Source organism: Micromys minutus (assembly GCF_963924665.1).
Source record: "Micromys minutus genome assembly, chromosome: 10".
Classification (NCBI taxonomy): Eukaryota; Metazoa; Chordata; class Mammalia; order Rodentia; family Muridae; genus Micromys; species Micromys minutus.
In genome coordinates this window covers 7808853-7816474 of record NC_137979.1, presented here as the reverse complement: position 1 = coordinate 7816474, position 7622 = coordinate 7808853, and positions in this window count along the sequence as shown.

Sequence of the window (7622 nt, the reverse complement as noted above, 5' to 3'; positions counted from 1 at the left end):
CTGGAATTGCAGGCAGTTGTTAAATATCTCAGTCCTCGGCAAGCACTCTTAACCACTGGGGGATCTCTCCAGCCCCCTTTATGCTTTGTGACTCTGAGAACACCGAGTGAAATGGAGTGTGTGCCATCAGGCCCAGAATAGGCACAACATCCTGGAGAACAGGGGACCATACGGAGCAGAAACAACTCATCCCGACTGAAGGGCGCACCGCGATCAACCAGCCTGTTTCTAGACACATGTGGGAAGCTATTGGGACATCGTCCACAATAAAGCTGGCCAGATCATAAGAACGGTGTACACGTGAGCCATGGATGTAGCTCAGTGACATGCCACATGCTTGGGCTACCTGAGATCCTGGGTCTCATCCCCAACACCGTGTGTGTGTGTGTGTGTGTGTGTGTGTGTGTGTGTGTGTGTGTGTCGCACTAAGAAGATGGGACCAAGATGACCAATGTGAACTAGTGCGGATGAGCCACAGAGTGAGGGACAGAATGCTCATGTGGTTTCCATCCCTTTGGTGTGCGGTTTCATACACCATAGGTTTTGGTGATGAATGGACAAAGACTCTCTTTCAGGCACTGTGACAAATCCCTGACAGAGGCAATCCGAAGCTGTGCCTTGGCTCAGAGTTTGAGGCTCTGGTCTATGCTGATGGAGGATGGCACTGGGGCAGCCTGTCACATGACAGACACGGGCAAGAAGCAGAATCACCAACGCTCTCAGTCCTCTTTCTCTTTTCATTCAGTCCAGGGCCCCGGTGCACTAGAGTGTGGTGTGCCCACTTCAATTACTCGTGTCTAGAAGCTTCTTCCCAGCTGCCCGCAGGCTGGTCTCCTTGGTGGTTCTAGATTCTGTTTAGTTGACAGTTAATTGTTCCACTGGGAAAGAAGTCAGCTCAGCAAGTAACACCTGCCTGATTGAACCGGCTCTTGTGTGCCCCCACCCTTCCATATCTGTGTGATACTCAGAACATGTAGAGGGAACATGTGTGGGGACCATTGGGATCGTCCCAGTTCCCCAGCCTGGCCTGCTTCTTCCGTGTCTTAATTTCTACACACTCAACTTCCATAAGGTATTTTCAGTTCCCACTCAGACAGTGGGTCAAGCAGGGTCGGCTGTCAGCATGGAATCCCCAAGCCCCTCAGAGTCCCTGCTGGGAGAAGGCACCCCAAGCCTGGGCAGCGATCAGCAGTCGCCTTCCCAGAGATGGGCCACTTTTCCATCCTTGACTGTTTCACCAGCAGATTTAAAGGAGCCACAGAAACATGGCCGTCCTCCCCTTGTTCATACTTGGCCTTCACAGACAAGCCCCTGTTGTTAATCTTGTTTTTTTTAAAAGATGCTTTTTATTTGTGTGTGTGTGTGTATGTGTGTACATGGATGTGTACGTGTGTATCTGTGTATATATGTGTATGTGTGTATGTATGTGTATATATGTGTATGTGTGTATGTATGTGTATGCATGTGTATGTATCTATGTATGTGTACATCTGTGTGTATGTGTGTATATGTGTGTATGTGTGTGTGTGTGTGTGTGTGTGTATGTGTTGTGTGTGTTATGTGCATGGATCCCTCAAATGCCAACAGAGAATCTCGGATCTCTGGGAGCTGGAGTTACAGGTGGTTGTGCATGAACTCCAAGCACTATTAACCATGGGGCCACCTCTCTAGCCCCTGACCTTACTGCTGAGATCTTCTGAGTGCATAAAGTAAGAACCACTGTTGTAAGGGGCAGACGCAAGCTCGAGCTCATCAGAAATTATCTGCTTCATCTGAACTACCGGTCAGCATGTCTGAGTGGTAAATCGTTATTACTGTCTATTTATTCAGACATATTCATGTCCCCCCTCGCCCCCTCCTCCTCTTCCCCTTTCTCCTCTGAGGCAGGGCTTCTTTGTTGTGAAGCTGAGGCTGTCCTTGAATGCCTGATCCTCCTGCCTCCCTCCTCCTGGGATTACGAATATTTGCTATCACGCCCAACTCATCTCCTCTCTTTGACTTTTTGGGGCTTTCTGTTGAATCGGGAGGAACAGAAAATCAGCTTGAAGACACACCCATGGGTGAGCTGTGCTTCCGGGGAGGGTTGGCTGAGAAGCAAAGGCTTAGCTTGAATATGGGCGGCACCATCTAATGAGCTGGGTTGTGAACTGAATAAAAATGAAGAGACAAGCTAAGCGTGGCCATTCGTCTCTCTCTGCTTCCTGACTGTGGATGTCATGTGACCGGGTGAGTCATGTTCTGGCACCAGCTGTCCCCACCATGATGGACTGTGCCTTTCACCTGGGAGCCAACTTAAAGCCTCCATCTTTTATGACTGCATTGAGAACGGTTCCCGAGGTCCATGCGTATCACCATTTTCAGCTCAGGAGACAGGCTCAGACATATTAGTCTGCTGAAGAGCAACATAGGGACAAGAGGGTGCAGAATCCAGACACTTAGCATCACAGATCCCTGCTGCTCTCCAAGGCCTGAGTGGCCTTTGAGCAAAGTAAGAGAGGAAGGTCAAAGGGAAAGATGGAAAAAAAATTTCCAGAAAATTATGTTGTTTCATATGTATTTATTGTGTTTGTGTTTCTGTGTACATATACAACTCTGTAATGATGTGTGTGCGATTGAGGGGAAGAAGAGGGGGAGGGAGAAGGGGGAGGGAGAAGGGGGAGAGGAGGGGGAGAGAGAAGGGAAGAAAGAAGGGCGAGGGAGAGGGAGAAGGGAAGGAATAAGGGTGAGGGAGAGGGGAGGGAGAGGGGGGGAGATGGGATGGAACAACTTTAAGAACCTGTTTTCTCCTTCTGTGTGAGTCCCAGGGATTGAACTCAGGTCACCAGGCTTGATGGCAAATATTTTTTTTTACCCACTGACCCATTTAACTAGCCCTTAAAAAAAATTGTTTTCTCTTTTGGATGAAGGCTCATGGTTTATAACACTGGCTAACCTGGAACTCCCCGTGCAGACCAGGCTGGTCTCAAATTCACAGAGATCTGGTGGCCTCTGTCTCCCTGTTGCCACATCCATCCATTCTAAAAGAAGTTTCTGGACGAGTCCTGAAGACCACACAGTCCTGTGAATGCACACTGAACTGTGAGAGTTACAGTGGCCCAAGGTGGTGATGGTAAATAACCTATATATTATTACTACCATCTTTTCCAAAAGCAGAATTGCCACATGGTATTGTTGGCTGTCTGGGGAGACACCTGCCAGCTCGCCGACATTCCCGAGAGGAGTGTTGAGTGTGTGGTGTGATTGCTACCAGCTTCTTCCCCGTCTGAATTTTGTGTTTCTGTAACCTGAGCACGGAATTTGTGACCTGTGACTCTGCCCCTGTCTTCTTAGCTGGATGTTTATTGTGTCCTTTTATACCCTGCTTAAGTGCAGACTCCTTCACAGGGGACCGCAGGAAAGAGGAACCCTTATTTACCACCGTTGGTGGGCAGCCACAGCAGAAGTGGGAGGTGTTTCGGTTCCTCAAAACAGAAGCAGCAGAACCTCCATACAACCCTGCCTGACTATTCTTTTTTTTTCCAATATGATTTTTGTATTAATTCCTTGAGAACTTCACACATGCATTCAATGTATTTTGATCATATTCTCCCCTTCCCCCAAGACTAGTCAGGGTTTCTATTTCTGCAACGAAATCATGACCAAAAGGCAAGTTGGAGAGGAAAGGGCTTACTTGGCTTACATTCCACATCATAGTGGATCATCAGAGAAAGCCAGAACAAGAACTCAACAGGGCAAGAATGTAGAGGCAGGAGCTGATGCAGAGACCATGGAGGGATGCTGCTTACTGGCTTGCTACACATAGCTTGCTCAGCCTGCTTTCTTGAAGAATCCAGAACCACCAGCTCAGGGATGGCACCACCCACAATGAGCTGGGCTCAACCCATCAATCCCTAATTAAGAAAATGCCTACAACCCAATCTTATGGAGGTGTTTTCTTAACAAAGGTTCCCCTTCTCAGATGACTTTAGCCTGTCTCAAGTTGACATAAAACTATCCACCCTCACTCTCTACTTCCTCCCAGGTTTTTTCTTGCTTCTTTCTTCTTCTTCTTCTTCTTCTTCTTCTTCTTCTTCTTCTTCTTCTTCTTCTTCTTCTTCTTCTTCTTCTTCTTCTTCTTCTTCCTCCTCCTCCTCCTCTTCCTCCTCCTCCTCCTCTTCCTCCTCCTCCTCCTCCTCCTCCTCCCCCCCCTCCTCCTCCTCCTTCTTCTTTTCTTTTTAAACTACACAGAGTCTGATTTGAGCTGACCATACACTCCTGGGTGTGGAGCTGTGTCCACTAGAGCATGTTCATCCTGTTAAAGTTACAGCCTTAAAACTGGCTCCTCCTCCCTCAAAAGCCATCAACTGCCAGTGACTCTTCAGCGGGGTGGGGGGGGGGGGAGTAAGAGAGAGATGTATGAGAGAGAGAGAGAGAGAGAGAGAGAGAGAGAGAAGGAAAGAGGGAGGGAGGGAAAGGGAGATGGAAGGAGGGAGAGAGAGAGGGAGACTTCTTTTGCCACTAAGTAAAAGAGGCTCACAGTTACTTTTTGTGGCAGGATTAAAGGTTGCATGGGACAAGTGGCTCCTCAGGGTTGTCATAGCGAGGATGTAGCTCAAGAGTGACAGAGGCGTCATCATAAGCAGAGCATGCAGACCACATAATTAAAGCACAGTGCACCAGCTCAAGGAAGGCAGCTTCCAGACTGTGATCATGCCCCACCCAGTCTTCCTCTTCCTTGGTCCCCAAATACTGGGGTGATCCTTGACTACCCCCTTTATTTTGTACCATGTGAAGTCCATCAGCACATTCTCAGGCTTTTCACACTCCAAACTCACGAGCCGGGTGATCTCAGCACTAGGGAGGGAGATGCAGGTGAATTTTGTGAGTTTGAGACCAGCCTAGTATAAAAAGAGGGTTCTGAGCCAGGGAGGCTACTAGGGAGAAAGAATGAGGACAGGACTCAGCTGGTAAAGTGTCTTCTGGGCAATCATAAAGATCTGAGTTCAGATCCCAGCACTTAAATATCCAGGCATGGTAGCATGCCTATAATCTAGCACCAGGAGGTAGAGACAGGAGGAGTCCTGGAGTTCATTGGCTAGCCAGCTGAGCTGAAGAGATAGAGACAAGAAACCCAGTCTCTAAAAGTAAGATGCAGAGCAACCAAGAAAAATAACCAAGGCTGACCTCTCCCTCTGTACACACACACACACACACACACACACACACACACACACACACACATACACACACACTGGTAAAATGTAACTTTTATTCACTTGAAGTATTTGTTTTCTCCACATACACACACATACTTGTAAAATGTTAATTTTATTCACCTGGAGTATTTGTTGTCTCCAAGGCTTACTGCTAACCTAGGCCTATTCCTGGAAGCTTCTAGCCGCCATATAATCTAGGCCTGGAATGTTTTCAGCCTCTGAGACTTACTACTAAATAGGTCCATCTTTATGGTTCATTCTGAACTCTGGCAGGCAGGTTCAACTCAGCTGTTCTGACTCAAAATCCTCTACAAGCTCCAAGCTTCTCTTGGTTTCTTCTGAATTGTTCTGCCTGGCCTCAAACAAACTCTACCAATCTGTTCTAATCTTCTAGTTCTTTCTTGTTCTCCGGCTCACCCTGTCTTCACCTGTGTCTAGCTTGTTCTCTCTCTGCCTCGATATATCTACCTGTCTCATTATAACTGTCCTGGTAAAACTGCCTCTCTCTCTCTCTCTCTCTCTCTCTCTCTCTCTCTGTGTGTGTGTGTGTGTGTGTGTGTGTGTATGTGTGTGTGTGTGTCTTTCCCTCTCTCTCTCCCTCTCCCTTTCTCTCTCTCTCTCTCTCCCTCTCTGTCTGTGTCTCTCTCCTCCCTCTCCCCTCCCTCCCTCTCCTCCCTCTCCCCCTCCCTCCCTCTTCCTCACCCCTCTCTCCCTTCCCCCTTCTCTCTCTCTTTCCTTTCTCTGCCCTGCTCCTTAAATAGTTACTCTTTCCTCTCTGTTCTCATGAGTTGGACAGATCCTATCTGTTAAATCTTTCTCTGATTCATCACTGTGTCTGCCACTCAATTAGACATCACTTTCAAACATGGCTGCTTCCTTCTACAAACTAACTTTACCTTCATTGTTTGGGGTTAAAGGTGTGTGCTAAAGACTGAGCCACACCACAACTAAAAAAAGGTTGTTTTTTTTTTCTTCAGTAAATAATACAATCTCAGGATGCACAATGTGATCTCTCTCTCTCTCTCTCTCTCTCTCTCTCTCTCTCTCTCTCTCTCACACACACACACACACACACACACACACACACACACACAAATAGATAAAGGCTGACAAGATGGCTGACAAAATGGGTCACCAGGTAAAGGCACTTGCTGTCGAGACTGAACAGCCTAAGTTTGCACTGCAAGATCCACATGCTGAAATAAGAGAACTGACACCCACGAGTTGTCCCCTGACCTTGAGCACACAGTAGCATCCCCCCCAAAAAATAATAAATAAATCTTTGAATAAAAAGAAAAAATAATTGTATTTAAAAATGTCCAGAATTCACACAGTCTCTCCCACATTGTGCTTAAGCTGCTGCTCACGGTCCCTAAGGCAGGAGCTCCCCGAGTGGTCCCATTGGTTACCTTCTCCTTATCTACACAAAAAGTAACTGACAGTAGTCTACGGATGAAAAAGTTTATCTTGGCTGTGGTTCCAGAGGAATTTCAGTCTATCGTGGTGGGAATTGTCGCTGTTAAGACAGGGTCTCCTGGTTAGCCTGGGACTCACTATATAGACTAGACTGGTCTCAAAGTCAGAGAACTGTCTGTCTCTGCCTATGGAGGGCTGGGGTTACAGACGTGCTACTATGTCCAGCCAACCTTTTTATGTTGTTGTTTGTTTGTTTGTTTGTTTAGAACAAAGCTCTCATTGGCCTGAAGTTTGCCGTGTAGACTGGGCTGGCTAGTGAGCCCCAAGAATGCTGTAGTCTTCACCTCCTTAGCACTGGGATCACAAGCCTGCACCAGCACGCCCAGGTTTTTCACATAGGTCCTGGGGTTTGAACTGGGGTTCTCACGCTTACATGGCAAGTGCTTTACCAACTAAGTCCTCTCTCCAGCCCACAGATGGCTTCTTAAAAGTATACTTTTACTCCCTTCATAACTAAGTGGTGGTCCACACAGTCTTCCCGTGCAGAGGATCTGAGAGGTTGGCATCTGAGCTGGCACAGGCCATTGTTTACCTCCAGCTGGAGATGCTGCTTCAGGTGACCACTCTGCATCCTGGGCAGCCTCCATTGTGAGGTAGCTGTGGCTTGTACCTTGCGAGAGGCAACAAGCCCTGAGCCTGAACCCACAGCCAGGCACCGGAACTCCCAGTCTAATGATACCTTCCTCCTCCTGGTCAGTGCTCCCAGTGGACCACAGCATTGAGGACTGATCTGGTAGAGGCTGAAAGTCTGTGTGAGTCCTGACGGATGTTAAGATAGCACTGGGGGGGTGGGGGGTCTGTGACACTTTCCTAGGTGTCCCAAGAGCCCGGTGAGGCACCTATAACCCCAGCATCTCCAGCTATCACTGTCCTCTGATTCACAGACTCTGGGCTTCACCTAGGACCGGGCATACCCAGGAGTCAGGAGCCAGCATCTAAGACCTGCTGTAT